Raw genomic sequence first — 23,124 nt, forward strand, 5'->3', positions numbered from 1 at the left:
AATTCAGTAGATTACACATCTAAAAAAAATGGCATGCCATAATCTTTCACAGAGGACATTTCAGCTCCCATGGGAAGGTCAGATGGAACCGGCTGCTCTGATGAAATCCGCCGACATTGTGAATACATCACGAGTATTCATACATACTAGTATTGAGAAGGAATTGTGAAGACATCTCCTGAGTTGGCTTTTCATCGCATGAAATACTAGTATCAGGTGCCCAAGTAGTTTTCCCTATTACGGCCAGCAACAATATCACTCTGCAACTCTTAGCTGGCAGCCCCCACTGAAGCTCAGCAGGCATGAGCCTGGTCAGTACCTGGATGGGAGACCTCCTGGGAGAAACTAAGGTTGCTGCTGGAAGAGGTGCTAGTGGGGCCAGCAGGGGGTGCTCACCCTGCAGTCCATGTGGGTCCTAATGCCCCAGTATAATGATGGGGGACACTATACTGTAAGCAGGCGCCATCCTTTGGATGAGACAAAAAAACAATGTCCTGACTCTCTGTGGTCATTAAAAATCCCAGGGTGTTTCTTGAAAAGAGTAGGGGTGTCCTAGCCAAATTTCCCATTGGCCCTTATCAATCATGGCCTCCTAATAATCCCCATCTCTGAACTGGCTTCATCCCTCTGCTTTCCTCCCCACTGAGAGCTGGTGTCATCTATCATCCAGGTGGGGCTGCACATTGGGGGTGGTAGTGGGATTCCCCATTACATGTAAAGTGCTTTGAGTGGAGTGTCCAGAAAAGTGCTATATAAGTGTAAGCAATTATTATTATTCCTTTTATTATCCCTACTGAACCGCACAGCCCTGCCGAGACCCTTACAGCTCAGAGTCTTAGCCCCTACTCAACAGAGCCACAAAGTCCAGCCCCAATCTCTTTACTCATCAATGTGCGACTGTCACTAAGGATTAAACTGAAAACCAGCTTGCACTCAGAAGCAGGATGTGATCCCCACAGGCTCTGACACTGAGCCCACAGTTTTAGCCTCACACTCACAGGACCAGTCTCTTTACTGATCAGTGTGTTGACATTTCAGGAGGAATTAAATTGAAAACTAAGTTACTGTCACTTAGAACTAAATTGAAAGTTAACAAGAGGACAGAGCCAGGACTTGAACTCCTAACCCTCAGGCTGAGAGTCCTGCTCGACAGAGACACATGCCTTGTGACTGAGTCTCTTTACTCATCAACGTGTTACTCTCAGGAAAAATGTGATTGGGAAGAAAAAGAACAGTTCTCTGGCAGTTCTAGTCAGCAGTTCAGAATCTGTCCCTTCAGATCCGGACAGCCGCTGTTCCTCGGTCCCGAGTTGAGAAGATTAGTTCCCCTGGGATACCTGGGCCTCGGAGCCCGCTCACTGTTCGAACCCCTGCCCACAGGGGCCAGACACGCTCTCCCTGAGATCTCGGTGGTCTTGACCTCCGTGAAGAGAGCGGGCATGGTTCTCTTGTCCAGACTCCCAGTCCTGCTGCTCGGAGCTCGGCGGACTGGGCACAGCGGCACTGAGCAGGCTCGCGCTTCAGAAGAAGGCAGAGTCCAGGGGAAACGAAACCGGCAGGGGGCTGTGGTGTCTCTCCACGTCTCCTGACAGCCGTCCAGCCTGCAGAACCGCACACACAGGCGCCCAGCTCCTGTCCGAGAGGAACCAGTCCTTCATCATTCCCCAGGGAAGGCAGGTGTGAAGTTGACACCCCTAGGACTGCTCCCTGAGTGCAGGCTGGGCTGGAGTCTTGAATTAAAGAGATCCCCTTAGTTTATTTAATTGATGTATTCTTTTGATGTTGTATCTCACTACTGCTGGTCCTACAGGGGCTTATTTTAATGTTTATGTCACAGTAAGGTGAACCCTATGGGCGAGGAATGTTCCTGCCTCGTGTCCGACTACGCCACCTAGCAATACAAACGGGGTGCTAGGGCCCCTCTACATTACCACAGGTTCTGTTTATCTCCCAGAATCACCAAATGCACACACAGACCAGCGACAAGCATTTGTATTGTATCAGTGCCCTTTTATTTTCTAACTACATTCACATTCACTGTCACCCAAAAACACATCGAAAAACAGCATTCACAGCAGCAAAAGGTCCTTCCCAGGGTCATATTGAATACAGAGGGGCAGCAGTCTTCCCTGTAAAATACTGAAGAGGGCCACACAAACATTTCTACTTAGTCCCTGTAGTCTCTGATGGCCCACATGGAGGAGAGGGGTATCACCGAGTCCTATTTCCCCAGTCTCCGTTCAGGTAACAATAGGAATCCTCTACGGGCTGTATTACATTCCCCTCAGTTTGAATTGGCTAGCTGTGCCAGTTTCCTTGTTCCTTGCCTTCAGGTGTTAAAAGTCTCTGTACAGTACCTCTGTTCCAATGCCAATGTCTCCCGTGGTCGTCAGTTACTGAACCAGTAGATCCTTGCCTTCAGGTATTAGAAGTCTCTGCGCAGTACCTCCGTGGTCTCGCACTCTGCAGCTTCCCTTGTGCTGCTTATGTCGTCTCCAGGCTCCAGTGGGAATCGTGCTCCGTCCATGACAGGCATGCTGAGCTCTGGTGAGAGAGCATGGTCAATCAGCGCACCCCAACAAAGACACTGGAATCAGCTGAATAGCATTGGCGAAGCTAAGGTGTGGTCATGAGACACCCGTGGGGTGTTGTTCTGTTCTTGCTAATTGCTTCCTGCCCGTCGCAGGCAGGAGTCCACGCGAGGAAGATGCGCTGGACAGAGCTCAGAGGGCGCAGCTGGGTGGCTTTCCTTCTGAGTGATGTTCCCGCAACACTCTCCCGCTCCTCTTGGTGCACTCATGCCGCAACATAGGAAGACTGGAGCAGGTGGCTGTGGACTGTGCACATAGCTGAAATAGCTCAGTTAGGAGAGTGTGAGACTGAAGATCTAAAGGTCCCTGGTTCACTCCTGGGTTTCGACATTTTGTTTCATCGCGCCCTTTTTTCCTCTCTCCAGCGCCCCCTGCCTAAAGTGAGGCTTCCCTTTCTCAGCCTGAAACGCAAGCGAGACACCAACAGGGCCCCCCGCAGGTTTCCGTAGTGTAGCGGTTATCACGTTTGCCTAATACGCGAAAGATCCCCGGTTCGAGACTGGGAGGAAACAGCCTCTTTTGGTTCTTGAGGTCTTGAGCCACCGGTCATTTGTTCCCAATGTATTTCCGGTGCCTTCATGCACTCTTGTACCAAACGCACGTTCCTTCTGTACGCGGAGCCGATCATTTGCAATTGGGCTGTGCCAACAGACCAAGACAAGCTCTGTCAGCTCAAAAGCAGTGCAGCACCTGCGAGAACAACAGAAAGATTAGCATCCAGCGGGGGCCTCTTAGTGAGCCCAAGATCTCATCAAGAATCGGCTCCAGCAACAGGGCTGGGCGCATTGTTCCATACTCCGACCACCCTCGGTGTAAAGAGGTCCTTCCTGGTCTCTGCTTGAAAAGCACTTTCCTGCGTTTGCTTTGGTGTAACTGGCTTCCCCTGCATGGGCGAATGTGAAGAAGATCGTTAGTAAGTCATTGAAGAAAACCGAGAAGAGGTCGGAGTGGCCTCTGTCGTTCATCAACGATCCAGTCAGGCAGTACTCCTCTGTAAAGTGCCGTTGGTCCACATCAATTGGCTTTTTTTGCCTTCATTCGTGCATGTAGTAAAAGCAGATGCCCCTATTCTGCCGTGACCCGGATTCGGGGTTGTTGCGGCCACAACGCAAAGTACTGACCACTATACGATCACGATCATTGTTCCATACTCTGACCACTCTCGATGTAAACAGGTCCCTCCTGTCTTTCTGCTAATCACATTGAAGTGTTCATGAAGCATTTCCCTGCCCATCATGTGCCTGCTAAGCGGTTTCTCCGTTTTCCTCTTCCTGTCGTTGTCAGCGACCACAAGACGACGGGAAAAATGCAAGACAGGGAAAAGGTATTAGCTGTCAGGAGTGGGATTTGAACCCACGCCTCTTTGACAGAGAGCAGAACACCCAAGCAATGGAAAGACGTGAATCCTTGAGTCTAGCGCCTTAGACCACTCAGCCATCCTGATAAGCTACATAAATTGGTGTGTTAAAAGCACCAGTAGTTCACAAAAGTGAGAAATGCTTTGCTGGAGAAGCGCCACGTTGCCTGTTGTTGCCTAAATGGATCGCTGAAATCAAATATTTGGATCGATTCAGAGTCTGCTTTACAGCCTTTGTGTAATATTTTAAATTGTTTTGAAAAAGTGTGTACTGTGTACTGTGTACTACGTTTAGAACTAGGTAGAATATGGAGATCATCTCCAGCTCTGAGCTCAACCGCAACAAGAAGTCGTGCTGAACAAGTCAGAGCCCAGTTGATCGTGTGCTCAGTGTGGTGCTCAGGACTCAGGAGCATTGTTGTGGTTCTAATTAGCACGAACTGCAGGGGCTCTGAATCAGAACATTTCAATTTATCTGTTCACTAAGTTAAAATGCAGGATACGTTAAAATAGGATTATGTAAAGTCCCATCCCATTCAAAAATATAACAGGTATACTCAATTGATATATTCAATTAACAAATATAAAAAGATATTATGAACAAGAGAACTCTTTTTCATATAGATCAAGGTTTACACGATTAATTTAATGCATACTTGAAGTGTCTTGCTCTGCTGTTTTAAATATACCTCCAAAGCATTTAGTTGTGTTAACTACCAAATTATTTGAACTAATTTAACGTCATATTCAGGAAATTCAGAGAAAGTCTTCAGACTTGTCGTGGCTGTTGAAGAAGCCACCTGTTGAATCTCACCCGGGATTTCTTGAGAGGTCATTCAGCGAGCGAGTCCTCCTTCTGCACTCCACACTGAGCTAAAAGCTGTGCGAATTCCTCACTGCGTGTCCTGTACTGTTACATGTGTTCTCGTCTAGATGTGGAGCACAGTGACAAGAACACCTTGAACTTTTTCCATAAGTGAAGGAAAATTCAAAAGAGCATGAAAAGTATGGATCGTATGAAATATCCATGGTACAACTCGAGAAAAAACTGAAGGACTAAACAGCGACTTTTGATGATTACAAGAGATTCAAGAAACACAACCGTCCGCACACGGCCTTGGATCCTGAACGCTTAAGCTAAAAGACAAAGGGAAGGATTCAAACTGTAAACTCTCTTCATGTCTTACAGTTTATGAAATAAAACAATTTCTTACTTTCTTAATAATTTCTTACTGCTGATAGATATTTATTGCATTTTAACAAAATCACAATTACAAACATTTTGGGTTAAACTGTTATTCACATACTCTAACGGAGAGAAACGTTAGTGTCTTCAGGTGTGAGCCCATTTCTAAAAAAATAAAAAATAAAAGTTATATGAAATTAATTGTTCTACTTTTTAGGCTTGCATAGCCTTATGAATATTTCGGTTAAATCTTTTTTACTCTAGTAATTTCAGTTGATATTAATATTAGTCATGATTTACAATTTTTGGACATGGTTCATCTTAAATCATTTTGTAGTTAGTTTCAGTTTTGGAAAATCGCACCCAGAAGCTACCAAAACTGGTAATGTTCACATAATGTGTAATGCAATAGCAACATTTTGGGTGGGAAAACAAAAAGTATTTCTCGGTATGAATCCCAACACTTCATAAGCGGCGTCCGAGGACTTCTCGCTTCAGATAAAGCTGTCAATACATCATAGATTTTTACTCAATCAATATCAGCAGTTTTATCGGTACCGAAGGCTAGATATAGATCCTGGCAATACTTCGTGAGATCTTCATAAGAAAATCTAAAATACTACAGAAGCACTCAAATGTTTGCGTTTCTTTTGGATCAAGAAGAGGATAATTATGAGACTCAAAACATGCCTCTCTTTTCTTTTTTTGAGGACAAATGGATTATTGAGGTGTAAAGATGGGTTCAAAACCAAAATCATCTGCTATTGCTGCTGTTTCTTTGATAGTTTCTTCAAATCCTTCAACTGATCATCGGTATCGAGGAATAATATTGTACAAATTGTGGTTTTCTGTTAATTGCCAATTTTATTGTAATTACATCTTCGTTTACAGATGTCTTGCATGTATCACAAGGTTTGATAGTCGCCATGCGTCCTCAGCTAAAATGTTTTAAAAAGTACGACAAAAGTACAATATGCTTAACAACATTTATGGTTATATCTATATTAAAATGAAGGTAAATATACCAAGATATTAAAATACAATTTTACAGTCCTAACCTAATAATGCTTGTGAAGTTTTCCAATATATCCAAACTGTAGTTTTGAAATATTATTGCTGAGAATGCAAAGAGAGTACAAAGATCAAATTCAATAAGTGAAAATACAAAAGTAGTTCACTAAACTGAGTTTCTTCCCTGAAATGATTTGCTTGCGAAACACTAAGCAGCTTTGAATGGATCATGGGAATCAAAAATACAGATGGGTTCAGAGTGTGCTTTCCAGCTTTTGTGTAACATTTTCCTTTGATAGGGCAGAGTTGTCTTCACAATCTGGGTTAAATAAAAAGGAGTGATGTCAGTACACAACAGCTTTCCTTCTTGGGGAACAACGGTTGTGTTCCATATTTCTAACTATTTTGGTTTCAAGATAGCAATTTAGTGTGAAACATAAAAGCCAGCTGGATAAATCTCTTACACGTCATTTATAATGGTCTTTCAACTAATAGCCTGTGCAGGGATCAAACCTCAGCTAATGGTACGAGTTGCGTAAGGCTCTGCAACATGCAGATGAGAAACTGACCTCCGCTTCTTCATTATATACACAGTGAGCTATATTTGCGAGCCTGCTGCCCCCTGCGGGCTCTGTATTTGGTTGCAGTACAAGACCTGCCGTGGAGAAATGAAGTGAGGAGGGTGTGTTCATTAAAAGGCTCATAGCGTCCCTGGGAGGGCTCAAACCACCACCCTTTTGGTTAACAACCGAGCCACAAAGACTCATGTACAGCTTAACACTTCTTGGTCTCTGTGAAAGTGATACATTTCCAAACATTCATTTGTTTTTAAAGGAAAATCACCAACAGCAGCCGAGATCTATTGGAGTTTTTTTTCATTCTATACTGCGATTTCTGTAGGGTACCCTGTGAAAATACGAGTTTTGACGAGAAGGGATGGACATATATGGTCAGCAGGCATGGGGAATTGGACCTTATGGTGAAGGCTGCGGGCTCAACAGCAGCAGAACCTGATCAGTATCAGTTGACTCCGATATACTTTGAAAACTTAACTTCTGGATTTAGAGACATTTATCTTAGTGTCGGTATACTAAGATGTTTTGGTAACGAGGAAGGAGGGACAAAGCAAATTGGCAGAATGTGTGCTATTTTGTTGACTACAAGTCCTTACATGCCATGTTCAGAGGGTCATTATTAAAAAAAAACGTAACAGTAAAATTTCTTGTACTTCACGATTATGAGTGCCTGTTACATTGTGTCTCACACCTCAGTGTCAGAATTGTGAGACTATTTTGTAATCAAGAGGGAGGGCCATAGCAATTCAGCAGAAATTGCATTCACCTTTTCCCAATGCATTCTCACATGCCATTTTCTCACATGCCATGCTCAGAGGGTCATATTTTTAAAATGGTACAGTAAAATGTCCTGAAGTTCAGGATTTTGACAGTCTGTTATATTGTATCTCACACCTTGATGTCAGAAATATGAGACGATTTTAAAATCAGGAGGGAGGGCCCTAGCAATATATCAAACATTGCATTTACCATTTGACAATGTATTCTCTCATGCCATGTTCAGAGGGTCGTATTTAAAAAATGGTACAGTAAAATGTCCTGAAGTTCAGGTTTTTGATAGTCTTTTCCATTGTCTCTCACACATCTGTGTCAGAATTTTTAGACATTTTTATAACCAGGAGGTAGTTTCACAGCAATAAGCAGAAATAACATGCCAGTTTGTTTTATTGTGAGTTGTGTTTCTGAAATGTGTTTCATACAAAAATGCAATTTGGACAGTCTCTACTTACATATTCCCCTTTACTGAGGATATGTACAGTAATACATCCGGATAAGTATTTTTAAAAATGACTGTAGAGAGCCATCTACAGGCGAATGACGACATAACATCACAGCAGCAGCATTTAAGATGGAACGAAAAACGCGAAGCAGCAGCTGGCGAATAAGAAGCCAACTTCAGCCTCGTTAATACAATAGCATTAGGTGAGGTGGAGAAATAGTTCTTGCTCTGAATCTTAACATTTTTATAGGAGGTGTTCTAGGACTTCTTGCCTCAGAAAAAAAAAAACTGCTAGTACATCACTTATTTCTACTCCATCAATAGCAGCAGTGTTATCAGTACTGAGCCCTAAATGTAGGTCCTGTCATCATATAAAAAGTCGAAAGTATCGACTGCATTCAACTGATAAAATGTATCTACTATGAGAGTTATATCTTTATCCAAAATACATTGGAAACACATTTTCACGTTTTTTTTTTTTGGATCCTGAAGACTGAGACTCAAAACATTTTTTTTCCTTTTTTCCAGGAGGAAGGATTATACAGATGCAAACATTGTCCCAAAATCAATGTACTCTCCATTGATTTTCTTATCCTCAAATTCTTCATCTGAACTTTGATATTGAAATATGATATCGTACATATTGTGTTTTTCTTTTTAAAGCAAATTTTATGGTTTAAATTAAATACATTTTATTTATTATGAATGTGCCTGAAATGTTTCAGTACTTTTGAGGGTTCTGCCTTTTTAAATGTTATGCTGTTCCTGTCTGATTTATCAAATGTGTCATTTAAATCTCCCGTCATTTCTATATCAGTCTGAAGGCCTTGCAGTAAAGATTGCAATACATCCAAAAATGCCAAGTTTCCCACTGGTGATACATACAAGGAAATGAATGTACATTGTCCCCCCAAATCAACAAATTTAAAATCAAATACCTCCCTCATCTGCAGGTGGAGAGAATAATGTCAGAATAAATACAGGTTTAAAAGTCAGGAGCATTCATAGTCCTGTTTAAAAATGACACTAAAATGCTCACAATATATTAAAAAGCTCTGTAAAATGCAAAAATAAAAAAAAATAAAACAAGGTATAAAGAAATAATACACAGTTATAAAGCTCAGGAATTAGCAATGGGAAGTTACAATGGGTTGATTGTGTTTCATGTGATTTAAAAAATAAAATGTTTGCAAAAAATCCTCTTACAATATGCTAAAAATGGCAAGAATACTTAAAACAGGTGTGTACAATTTTTTAAAATATATATAAAACAAGTTAAAAATAAATACTAAATAATACTTTAATGGGTTTAAAATTCAGGAATGTAATTGATCAAATGCTTACGATGAGTGATGCTGGTGTTTCGTGTGATTTAGCGAATTCAAAAAAATATTCACTTTAAAAACGGCAAGAGCTCGTATGAAAAAAAAAAGTTCGTAAGTATCTTTAACAGCTGCGCCAGAACTATTCAGATACATCAGAAAGTACCTGAACTTGACTGGTTTATATTCAGTTATGTGCATTGGGAACGAAAGGGAGACTTAGATGGATTTTATTAGGGTTTTAGGAATCAGAAAATTTATTTTTACACATTTATGCCTACGAGCAGAAATAACTTCCTGCTTTCAGCACTTTTTTTTGTTTTTGCTTGTAACCTCGAACAGAGAAACCCAGTACTGACTTACAGAAACACCCCGGAGTTTCTGTTTCTGGGATTTAAGAGGGATGTATGCAGCGGTATTACGAGTCTGGAAGGAGGATGCGCGCATTCCACACGGGGAGCTTAGAGCAATGAGCCGCACCTGCTGCGCGCTGAGTCCTGTCCTATATAACCGCTGAGCACGGACCCAACTAGTCTCCAGCCAGTGTTGGAGATTTACAGGGTTAAAGCCCAGAAGTAGAGAGTAGAGTTTGTGTACGATTATAAGATTAAGGGGATAGGGTTTGGTGTACAGAAGAGGCTTAGGTTTGGTTTTTGTTTAGTTTTGACACATTTGTAACGGCCATGGCGGCCTGTAGGGTCGGCATGCGCCGTTACTTTTGCGCGCGTTTGGTGTACAAGAGTGGTGAGGGCTCGGCTCACTCGGGTGATATTTCACGGTTGGACTTTTCAAGGAAGGTGTTACAGAAAGAGTTAAAGGTTAAGGCATTAGATGTCAATTGCTTAATTACTTTGCCGAAGGGAATTGGTTTTGACATTAGTTTCAAATCGGCAAAGTTATTGGAAGAATTTGGGAGAAAAATAGAGGAGAAAAAAGATGTGGGCCTGATTAGAATGTTTGAATGGCAGAAGCTGACGGATCTTTCTAATAGAACTGTGATTGTTCGCATGTTTAATGAGATGGTGATGAAGGAAGATATTGTGACATGGTTGTCTAAGTATTGTTTAGTGAAAGGTGAGCCTCAGAAAGTCTTGGATGATGATGGCATCTGGAACTGTGCATGGAGAGTACCTATTTCGTTGCATGAAGACAAAAATGGTTATGGTGGATTTAAACACATTCCTTCCTTGATTGGATTAGGTGAAAATAGAGGCCTTGTGTTCTACCAAGGGCAGCCAAAACTGTGCAGGAGATGTGGGGAGCTGGGTCACTTTGTGGATGCCTGTACAAAGGTGGTGTGTGGTAAGTGCAAGGAAATTGGACATGCATATACTGAATGTACAAGCGTGAGGAAATGCAATCTATGTGAGTGTGAAGGTCATGTGTTTAAAGACTGTCCAAATTCTTTTGCAAATAGAACAAAACTGGGAAGACCGATGCAAAAGCAGGAAGAGTTTGAAGAGGCATTTAGGGCTGGAGCAGTGGTTCTGGATCAGGAACTGGATGTGGTTGACGTTGAAGAAAGTAGTGGAAAAGAGAGTGAGGGTTCAGAATGGAGTGAAGGAGATGAGGCTGAGGTAGAAGAGAATGATGATAATGTGGAAAGTGAGGTGGACTCTGAATTGAGTGGTAGCATCTCTCCTGATCGTCTGCCACCTGTGGAGACTGAAAGCGCTCAAATGGAATGTATAGAACAAAGGGTGCAGGCTAAAAGGTCTGCTGAGACATCTGATATAGAAAGTGATCTAACTCCGAGTGGAAAAGTGAGGGAAGATCATTTTCAGAGTCCTCAGATGGCAGGTTCTCCCATGGGATTAGTTCTCTCCAATCCTACTGATCCAGCTTTAGAACTAGAGACTCAAGGAGGGCAGGTGGAGAACCATCCTATTGATGGTGGGGGTGGTGGAGGAGGAGGCAAGGAGAGCAAATGGAAAAAGAAAAAGGCCTGTATAGTAGGTGTCACAGACTGAATGATTCTAGCCAGAGTTTTTAGTCTTCCCTGGTCTAACATCAAGTATGGCTCTGAACATTGTGTCCATAAATGTGAGAAGCATTCGATCCAAGTTAAGGGCAAGGACTATATTATCATTTGTGAGTAAGGTAAATGCTGATATTATGTTACAGGAGTGTGGATTACCTTTTAAAAACAGCTATAAGGATATGGAAGAACTGTGGGCATTGGGCCCATCAATTTGGAGTGGGTCCAATGAGAATAAATCTGATGGTATAGCTGTTTTAATTAAAAATAAGATGGTAGAGGTACATCAGTACCTTGTAGTGAAACCAGGGAGAGCACTGGTGGTGTATCTGGGTTTCATGAATGTCAAATTTAAACTTTTAAATGTGTATTGTCCGAGTTGCCCACACGACAGATATGTCCTAATTCAGGAATTGAGAGAATATTTATTGGGATGGGAACCACTGGTTTTAGCTGGGGATTTTAATTCTCTTTTAGAAAGAGAAGGCAGAATGAGGGGTGAGAGACGGGTCCAATTTGATAAATCATCAATATTATTGCAAACTGTATGTAAAGATTTTAAACTGAAAGATGCCCTCAAACTTCATAGTCAGGGGAGGGCAGGTTTCACATGGCACAAGTCTAATGGGACCCAAGCCTCACGTATAGATTTTATTTTGATACGTGATTTTACTTGCACAACTGCAGGCTTAACCCCTGTTTTTTTCTCTGACCATTGTTTACTGTCATGTACACTTGCTATTCCAACAGTTGTTACTGTGGGGAAGGGTGTGTGGAAGCTGAATATTTCACTTCTGGAGGATGAGGAAGTGAGGAGCAGGTTCAGGGAAAGATATAAGGAATGGCAGACTTTGTACGACCTGTTTGGCACAAGAGCACAGTGGTGGGAGGAGGTAAAGGAGCGTACAAAAGCATTTTTCATAGAGATGGGGAGGAGAAAACAGGCTAGGATACGAAGGGTTGAAAACGGATTACAAAAGAGATTGCAGAGGTATGTTAAGTTATTAGAAGAGGGGTGGGACTTCAGTGAGGAAATCAAAGAATTAAAGAATGAGCTTTTAAATCTCTCTAGAGAAAAGATTAAAAAAATCATGTTTCAAAGCAAAGTGAAAGAGCTTGAAGAAGGTGAAAAATGTACAAGATTCTTTTTCAAGAAAAGGGTTGTAGGGAGGGGACTAATGTCTGCATTGAAGGGACGAGAGGGGGTTTTGCAAACTAGTATGGAAGACATGTTGACTGTAGCTGAGGATTTCTATGGGGAGTTGTTTGGAAAGAAACAAGTGTCTAAGGATTTGTTAGAAAAATTTGTGCAAGTCATTCCAAAAAGTGTAAAAGATGATACTGTGTTATCAAAAGGCCTTTCTGTAGAAGAGTTAATGGAAAGTTTGAAGACCTTCAAAACGGGTAAGACTCCAGGGTTGGATGGTCTACCCATTGAGTTTTACAGGGCCTTTTGGGATATTTTAGCATTGGATCTTTTAACCATTTTTAAAGAATTTGAGTTTTTAGAAGAACTGCCGGACAGCTTTAAGACGGGAGTTGTGATCTTACTATTCAAAAAGAATGATCGCACAGACCTGGCAAATTGGCGACCGATAACTTTATTGAATTGTGATCTTAAACTGCTTTCCAAGTGTTTAACGCTTCGATTAAAATCTGTCCTGAGTGAAGTCATTCATCCAGATCAAGCTTGTGGAGTGGCAGGGAGGAGGATCACGGACAGCCTGATACTGATTAGAGATACCATAGGTTATGCGAGAGAGAGGAATATTGGATTGGCGGTTTTAAACTTGGATTTTGAGAAAGCTTATGATCGTATCTCTTATGAGTATATGTTTAGAGTACTACAAAAGATGGGGCTTTCAACCAGGTTCCTCACTTGGGTAAGGTTATTATATAAGGGTATAGGAAGTAGAATAATGATTAATGGCAGCATGTCAAATGTGGTTAATGTGAGTTGCGGTGTTCGCCAAGGCTGTCCGTTATCCCCACTCCTTTTTGTTTGCTGTATAGAACCACTGGCACAAGCCTTGAGAATGGAGAATGGGATTGAAGGCATTAAAATCCCTGGGAGTGGGGCCCAAGAGGTGAGAACTGTACTATACATGGACGATGTAAATGTTTTTTGTACAGATTATAAGGGAGTCAGAAATAGCTTGGAGGTGACAACCCAGTTTTGCGGAGCATCAGGGGCCAAGCTGAATAAAAACAAATGTGTGCTGATGCAATATGGAAACTGGAGTGAAGAGGAAAATGTGGGAATCACAATTCGTAGAGATGAAATAAAGATTTTGGGAATAAACTTTGACAGAAATGGGATGGGGAGTAGGAATTGGGAGAGGGTGGTAGGGAAAGTCAAAAGCAAGATCGGTCTGTGGAGTTTACGGGGAATTAACAATGGAAGGCAAGGTTTTAGTTGTCAAGACTGTAATTTTACCACTACTGTTGTTTGTCAGTGCTGTTTTTATGCCATCAAGGTCTGTTTTACTGGTTTTAAAGAGGGCTATTTTTTATTTTTTCTGGAGGTCAAAATGGGAGAGAGTAAAGAGGGTGGTTGTAGAAAAAAAGGTGGAAATGGGTGGAAAAGGCATGCCTGAACTGTTCACTTTCCTAATGTACAAATATGTATCATTACATTTGTCTTTAGCGGTAGGGAACAGGGGGAAAGTATCCTTTATGTCTTGCTTTTTGTGTGGTTTTTATTTAAGGACATTGAAAGTTTTAGAGATCCCTTTAACAGCACCCGTTGCTTTTAACCTCCCGTATTCTTATTTTATCATAAAGAAATTTTTAAGGGAACAGAATTTGGAGAATGAGGCACTGGATGTGTTGACAAGCGCAAGAAGGTTGGAACTTGTTGTGCAGGGTAGAGGTGCAGTATGTCACATTCGTGGCCTCGTGGCTGGGGATCCCAGCCATGTTTGGAAAAGGGTTGGCCACACAGTTTTGTTGAATAGACACAGAGATATGTGCTGGTTGATTGCACATGAAGTTTTACCAACAAGGGCTGTGATGCATTCGAGAGGCATGGGGAAGACATCAAGGTGTCCAGTGGAAGGATGCGGACAAGAAGAATCCATCCGGCACGTCCTGTGGGACTGTGGCATCGCAAAAGAGGTGTGGACATTGGCTAACAGCTGGATAAGGTGTTTTCTGGCTTGCGGTATAAGTGACCCCCAGGTAGTGCTCTATGGACATGGACTTGAGAAGCTATCAAAATCGGAAGAAAGCAAAGCCTGGCAGGTCATCTGTTGCCTAAGGGAAGCTTTATGGAAGACTAGAACTACATTGGTATATAGAATGGAAAAAACCCTGCCTCTGTCAGTGATACAGAAGGCTGTGTCTTATTTGAGAGACTACATTTTGATCCACCGGAGAAGATTTGGGGAGAAAGATACTGAGAGGGTCTGGAAGTTGACATTATGGCCCAAGCATGTTGCAATCAAGTGGTGATGGATCACAGGTCATGTTTCAGCAGGTCATGTTGGAAACTTTTTTTTGTGATGCCTCTTGCCTTGCACAAAATCTGTCTAGTGTTCTTATTCTTCGCTTTTGTATTTTATTTAATTTTATGTAAGAACTTAATAGTGTAACTTGTTATTGCTTGTGTATCAATAAAAACTTTTAAAAGTTAGAAGTTGAGAGTAGAGTTTTTGTACGAGTATAAGATTAAGGGATTAGGGTTTGGTGCACAGAAGAGGTTTAGGTTTGGTTTGGTTTGCTTTTGATACATTTTTAACGGCCATGGCGGCCTGTAGGGTCGGCATGCGCCGTTACTTTTGCGCGCGTTTGGTGTACAAAAGTGGTGAGGGCTCGGCTCACTCGGGTGATATTTCACGGTTGGACTTTTCAAGGAAGGTGTTACAGAAAGAGTTAAAGGTTAAGGCATTACATGTCAATTGCTTAATTACTTTGCCGAAGGGAATTGGTTTTGACATTAGTTTCAAATCGGCAAAGTTATTGGAAGAATTTTGGAGAAAAATGGAAGAGGAAAAAAGATGTGGGCCTGATTTGAATGTTTGAATGGCAGAAGCTGATGGATCTTTCTAATAGGACTGTGATTGTTCGCATGTTTAATGAGATGGTGATGAAGGAAGATATTGTGACATGGTTGTCTAAGTATTGTTTAGTGAAAGGTGAGCCTCAGAAAGTCTTGGATGATGATGGCATCTGGAACTGTGCATGGAGAGTACCTATTTCGTTGCATGAAGACAAAAATGGTTATGGTGGATTTAAACACATTCCTTCCTTGATTGGATTAGGTGAAAATAGAGGCCTTGTGTTCTACGAAGGGCAGCCAAAACTGTGCAGGAGGTGTGGGGAGCTGGGTCACTTTGTGGATGCCTGTACAAAGGTGGTGTGAGGGAAGTGTAAGGAAATTGGACATGCATATACTGAATGTACAAGCGTGAGGAAATGCAATCTCTGTGAGTGTGAAGGTTATGTGTTTAAAGACTGTCCAAATTCCTTTGCGAATAGAACAAAACTGGGAAGACCGATGCAAAAACAGGAAGAGTCTGAAGAGGCATTTAGGGCTGGAGCAGTGGTTCTGGATCAGGAACTGGATGTGGTTGATGTTGAAGAAAGTAGTGGAAAAGAGAGTGAGGGTTCAGAATGGAGTGAAGGGGATGAGGGGGAGGTAGAAGAGAATGATAATGATGTGGAAAGTGAGGTGGACTCTGAATTGAGTGGTAGCATCTCTCCTGATCGTCTGCCACCTGTGGAGACTGAAAGCGCTCAAATGGAATGTACAGGACAGAGGGTGCAGTCTAAAAGGTCTGCTGAGACATCTGATTTAGAAAGTGATCTAACTCCGAGTGGAAAAGTGAGGGAAGATCATTTTCAGAGTCCTCAGATGGCAGGTTCTCCCATGGGATTAGTTCTCTCCAATCCTACTGATCCAGCTTTAGAACTAGAGACTCAAGGAGGGCAGGTGGAGAACCATCCTATTGATGGTGGGGGTGGTGGTGGAGGAGGAGGAGGCAAGGAGAGCAGATGGAAAAAGAAAAAGGCCTGTATAGTAGGTGTCACAGACTGAATGATTCTAGCCAGAGTTTTTAGTCTCCCCTGGTCCTACTTTAAGTATGGCTCTGAACATTGTGTCCATAAATGTGAGAAGCATTCGATCCAAGTTAAGGGCAAGGACTATATTATCATTTGTGAGTAAGGTAAATGCTGATATTATGTTACAGGAGTGTGGATTACCTTTTAAAAACAGCTATAAGGATCTGGAAGAACTGTGGGCATTGGGACCATCAATTTGGAGTGGGTCCAATGAGAATAAATCTGATGGTATAGCTGTTTTAATTAAAAATAAGATGGTAAAGGTACGTCAGTACCTTGTAGTGAAACCAGGGAGAGCACTGGTGGTGTATCTGGGTTTCATGAATATCAAACTTAAACTTTTAAATGTGTATTGTCCGGGTTGCCCACATGACAGTTATGTTCTTATTCAGGAATTGAGAGAATATTTATTGGGATTGGAACCACTGGTTTTAGTTGGGGATTTTAATTGCCTTTTAGAAAGAGAAGGCAGAATGAGGGGTGAGAGACGGGTCCAATTTGATAAATCATCAATATTATTGCAAACGGTATGTAAAGATTTTAAACTGAAAGATGCCCTCAAACTTCATAGTCAGGGGAGGGCAGGTTTCACATGGCACAAGTCTAATGGGACCCAAGACTCACGCATAGATTTTTTGATACGTGATTTTACTTGCACAACTGCAGGCTTAACCCCTGTTTTTTTCTCTGACCATTGTTTACTGTCATGTACACTTGCTATTCCAACGGTTGTTACTGTGGGGAAGGGTGTGTGGGAGCTGAATATTTCACTTCTGGAGGATGAGGAAGTGAGGAGCAGGTTCAGGGAAAGATATAAGGAATGGCAGTCTTTGCACGACCTGTTTGGCACAAGAGCACAGTGGTGGGAGCAGGTGAAGGAGCGTTCAAAAGCATTCTTCATAGAGATGGGGAGCAGAATACAGGCTAGGAGACGAAGGGTTGAAAACGGATTACAAAAGAGATTGCAGAGGTATGTTAAGTTATTAGAAGAGGGGTGGGACTTCAGTGAGGAAATCAAAGAATTAAAGAATGAGCTTTTAAATCTCTCTAGAGAAAAGATTAAAAAAATCATGTTTCAAAGCAAAGTGAAAGAGCTTGAAGAAGGTGAAAAATGTACAAGATTCTTTTTCAAGAAAAGGGTTGCAGGGAGAGGACTAATGTCAGCATTAAAGGGACGAGAGGGGGTTTTGAAAACTTCTACGTAAAGACATGTTGACTGTAGCTGAGGATTTCTATGGGGAGTTGTTTAGAAGGAAACAAGCGTCTAAGGATTTGTTAGAAAAATCTGTGAAAGTGGTTCCAAAGAGTGTAAAAGACGATACTGTTTTGTCAAAAGACCTTTCTGTAGAAGAGTTAATGGAAAATTTGAGGACTTTCAAAACGGGCAGGACTCCAGGGTTGGATGGTCTATCCATTGAGTTTTACAGGGCCTTTTGGGATATTTTAGCATTATTTAGCTGTCTTAAACTTTTTTTGAGAAAGCTTACGATCGTATCTCTTATGAGTGTATGTTTAGAGTACTACAAAAAATGGGGCTTTCAACCAGGTTCATCAGTTGGGTAAGGTTATTATATAAAGGTATAATAAGTAGAATAATGACTAAAGCTGCCCAATGATAAGTTACGCACCTGTACGGCTTACTGGAAAACATTTTTCTTTTTTGGTTTTTGCTAAGAAACACTAAAAATGGCAAGCAAAGCACCCAAGAAGGCTAAAAAGCTGACGGCTGCTCAGGTAATCGAAGAATGATATCAGAGAGGTTCGGGAGAAGAATCAGATGTGCTCTTACATCTGGGCAGCACGTCTTCTTTTACAGAAGATGCCTTTCATGAAGGACTGGATCCACTGCTGGATTTGTGAGTATTTTTGTTTTATTTATACAATTGTAGCGGCAATGCTTGTTAATAAGACAGAATTAAGTGTTGCTGTGCTTTCCCAAATGAGGCCCCATCTCTCTCTGTTCATCTCTGTGGTGCAGCCACAGAGAAACTATTCATGCAGGCTGATTTAAAGATGTTTTCTTTTGATAAGGGACAGCTCCCAAAGGGGGATGCACTTAGCTAAGCCTGGCTATCATGATCAATGGTCATCCATTGGCGCCTATCTGTCTAGGGAGTGCCAGATGGACATCTGGACTGCATTCCTAAGTGTCAGGAGTAAGTGACTCATATCTCACCTTGATCAACCAATCAGGGACTGGTAGGGCCGAGTAACGCACGTGGAATTCTGATGCCCATGAAACTTTCAGCCAATGAATGAGCTGAAGTTCCTCCAGGTAAAAACAGGCAACAAAGAGCCTGTAGTGAACTATTCCAGTAGGATAATCTCAAAGGAGAATTCCAGGGCACGACGGCCCAGGAGCAAAAAGGCTCCCAAGGGCAGGACATTCTCGCAGCGTGCCTCCTGACCATCCTGAGACTCAGTCCGGACAACCACGGAACGGCCAGTGTGTCCGAGTGCCAGAACTTTCCTTTGTTCTAAGAGTCTAGAGCGGAGGTTGCCAGAGAGTAACCAGAGGACCCACCCGAGGTTAGCATCAGCAGCAAGCCTCGTGAGCAGGTCGGAACTGTGAACAGCTGAACCACTATTCAGAACTAGCGCTTCATCAGGAACGAACCGGTCCTCTTCCTGACTTGCTGGGACCCACAGTCATCTTTTCTCCTGTGCACAAACTCTTGCTAGTTTCAGCCAAAACTAACTAGCTGGTCTTCAGAGAGCACACTACAGAATCCAGACCTTTGCTATTATTAGTTCTAAAATTGTTATTGATGTTTATATGAAGTTATCTGTATATATGAGAATGAGAAATACATTGCGTATATGTTGCGAATATGAGAAAATGGCCTGTTTTTTTTTTACTGCAAATATTGAATGGTGATCCTTCTGAGTCTCTTGGACAATGCACACAAGACAAAAGTTTGGCTATTATGGTTTTGAGTAAAAGATATTCACAAACATCCGAAACTGCTGCTTTTTGCATCTTACAGTTCTTAGACATATGGTTTTAGAAATCACTATTTTCTGTGAGTTGTTATATTTCTATGCATATTTCTTAGGTTTTTTTTTTTATAAGATCAGAAGGGTTCCTTGGGCACCTGGCACTAAAGTTTGAGTAAACAGACTAGTCTGCAATTACAACCAGGCCACGTTTGCTCATTCTCCAAGGCCTTGGTCTGCAGCTCAATCATTACACATGTGGAGTGCAATCCTATTGCCCTAACTTTGTCACCTAGCAATAAAGGCTGTTGGTCAGTAATAAAATAATGAAACTCATTCCCAGTTTGAGTATTTATTTCTAATTTCCTTTTGTTTTTCAGTGAGGACATCGAAGAACCACCCACCCCCTCAACAAGTGCTGAGGTTCCTCGGCCAAAGAGAATGCGGAAGATTCCCACACCGAGAAACGCTCCACCCCAGCCCACAAGACCCGGCTGGGGCAGGAAGAGAAGAAGCCCAACCCCCCCAGCAGAAGAGCCAGAGGACAGGTGGAAGACCGAGGCAGAAGAGGATGTAGCACCAGAAAGGTTTAGGTTCAGTCCAGCACTGACACCAGGTGTCCAGCTGGACACTTCAAAAACATACACCCCGCTAGACCTATTCCAGCTGTTTTTTTAAATGGACGTTACGTGCACACTGTGCAATCATACAAATAAAAATGCAGACAAGCGAAAGCCCCAGGGGATGGAGACAGTGGCAGCTGGTGTCCATAGTGGATCTATATAACTATATAGGAATTTCTTCATGGGGCTCCTTACTGCTCATAATATGAGAGACTGTTGGACTCCTCGGGAGCCCTATGATATACCATTCTGCAGGTCGGTTATGACCCGATCCAAATTTGAGGCCATATCCTGGACACTTCACCTTAGTGATCCAGAGGAAGATGGGGGGGAAATGATCTAAAAAGGGGGACCCCAGAGTATGATCCCCTTTGCTGCCTTTGACCCCTGTTAGACTCCATCCTAACTGCCTATCGATCATTTTATCAGCCATTCCAGAATCTGTCTGTCAATGAAAGGATGGTGGCCTCAAAGACAAGAATAGGATTTAGGCAGTACATGAAGGGGAAGCCCACTAAGTGGGGCTTCAAGCTGTTTGTGCTTGCTGATGCCTCCACAGGTTACATCTGTGACTTCTCCATTTACACGGGGAAATCACCCTCTGCCACCGGAAAAGGGCTGAGCTATGACTCGGTTGTGAACCTTTTGAAAGTTTCATACCTGGGTTATGGTTATAATGTTTTCGGTGATAATTTTTACAGTAGCTCAGCCCTTTTCCGGGACCTCTTCAAAATTAAAATTTGGTGCCTGTGGCACTATTAGAGAGAACCATGTGGGTTTCCCTTGCACAAAACAAAACACTCTCCCTAGAAAGGCTGAAAGGGGCTCCTTGCGCTGGATAAGGTCTGGAGAACTACTATTCACCAAGTGGATGGACACACGTGAGGTGACCATCAGGCTCTGACTCATAAAGCTTTCAGAGAGGAGCTGTGCAAACAGCTTGGCAGTTTGGGTGATGAAGGAAAACGGGAGGCATCAGCAAGCACAGCAGCAACCTGTGTGCCCGTCTCATTCTCCCACGGGCAGGTGTTGGTCACCTCAAAAAAGGCAACACTAGGGCATAAGATATGTGTTGTCTGCACCAAAAAAAAAAGCATAAGATCAAAACTCCATGGAAATGCAAAAGGTGTGATGTGGCATTGGGCCTGATTATTGATAGGAATTGTTTCAGAGAGTGGCACCAGAAAAAGTAGATAGGACACCTTTTCTATTTCATTGCTGTTTTTGTATATAACTGTTTTTTCATTCTTACATTTCTTGTTTTTTTACATTTCTTGTTTTTTTTTTACACTTTTTGTTTTGAAAAGCTAGTAAAAACCATAGATAAAAAGGTCTCCATGTCTTTCTTTTTGATGTTTTCAAATTCAAGCAAATAAGGATAAATTTGCTGTTGGTTATTTGTGGATTTGAATAATCTAATTAGTGGGCTGTTTCTCTTCCTGTCTGCCTGGTGTTTTCAATGGAGTGAGCAAAAGGGTGAGGCCTTTTTTTGTCAACCTCCTTTATCTCTTGTGAGCACAAAAGAAGTGTGAATGGCTGTGGAGAGAGAATATGGTAACCAGTTCAACTTCAAATGATCAATAGAATTATCTTCACAGGGAAAAACGGCTTACTTTGAAAGACTGAGAAAATATCTGATAGGGTAAAACAAAAAAAAACTTGTCAAGTAAATCAGAACTTGTACTAATGAATACACATAAAATGTCTGTTAGTTTACAGAATTGAGTGGAAGTAAGTGTCTTGACAGGGGTACCCAAACCTCTCCAAAAAGGCCATCTTTTGGATAGAATATTGAATTGAAAAGGAAAATAAGGGGATTGAGAATTGTAATGTTTATGCAAAGTACAATATCTATAATAACAGAAAATGACATCCCTAAATTTTGCTCATAAAACCAAGGTATGGTTGGCCACCAATATTGGCACAAATTCACAGTTGTGAGAGGTTTGGAGAGGTTTTGGGGACGCATGGACCTGGTTGTCTAAAAACCCATGCAGAAATTGACTGTTTTTCACAAGTTCCAGATTTTTACGCAAAGCTGTAGACATATTGCAGAAGGCCTGGACAAAGTTATAGTTCTCTACCAATACTAAAACTTCAAATTTTGACTATGGAAAATATAAAAAACAAAAGCATTTTGTTTTTTTTTCTGCATTTACAACTCTAGGGTGTGTACTGGGTCAGGGATATAAAGGTTTAGATGGTTCAGACTTAATACCCAATGGGTTACCTTGAATTCAAACTCTCTACAAGGTCTGTTCTATATATGTTTTCCAATAAAATGCAAGATATATAGGGGTACCTGCTTCCAGGCGGAAATTAACCCTGTAGAGCCAATGGTAGTAAGAGGTAAAGCACCCTTTTTCATGCATTTTGTCCGGACCCTCAAATTGCAGTAAAAGTTATTTTATAAAACTACTCTGGGAGAATGGTGATGCCGTTATGACTCGTAAACCTGAAAACATCGTCTGGTGTTACAGCTGCCGGCAACCTCTATACGCGGAGCTGCTTGTGAAATTTCCATACATTCAGCTTTTAGGTGGTCTACCAACGTCGTTTTCCGACGATCAGTTACTACCGCCTGATAGAGTACATTTGATTACAGTTGATGATTTGATGGAGTCTGCTTGTGAAAATAATGATAGAAAAAGCTTTTACCAAATACATACACCACCGAAACCTTAGCATTATGTATATTGTCCAAAATGTGTTTTGTCAAGGCTGGAAAAGTAGAACCATTGCATTAAATACAAAGTACATAGTGCTGTTTAAAAACCCTAGAGATAAACTACAGATTACATTCCTGTCCCGGCAGATGTACCCCGGTAAAGCCAAATATTTTTTGGAAGTGTTCGATGACACTACTAAAAAACCTTTCAGTTACTTGTTGGTGGATTTAAATGCCGACACCCCAGATGACTATCGCTTGCGAACAGGTCTTTCCCCCCCAGATGTACCCACGGCTTACGTATTTAAAAAAATCTAAAAGTCTGTGATCTTGCCACCATAGACTCGGTAAAAAAAAACACATTCGGTCCGTCGACATGTCTTCACGAGTTCAGCGAAACCTGACTCTTACATTTTCTGGTGAAAGCCAGCCCCAGTCAGCAGAAACCTATTCTCTGTGGGGCTTCAGGTGATCTTGTACAGGCAATAGCTAAAATCACCTTGAACACCTTGAAAGGGAACATACCGTTATCTGCTTAGCAGTTTGGCACCCTGAAGAGAAAGCACAAAAACACCTTTTAAAGAGTCAAAAGG

Source organism: Atractosteus spatula, assembly GCF_055471065.1.
Source record: "Atractosteus spatula isolate fAtrSpa1 chromosome 10 unlocalized genomic scaffold, fAtrSpa1.hap1 SUPER_10_unloc_9, whole genome shotgun sequence".
Lineage (NCBI taxonomy): Eukaryota > Metazoa > Chordata > Actinopteri > Semionotiformes > Lepisosteidae > Atractosteus > Atractosteus spatula.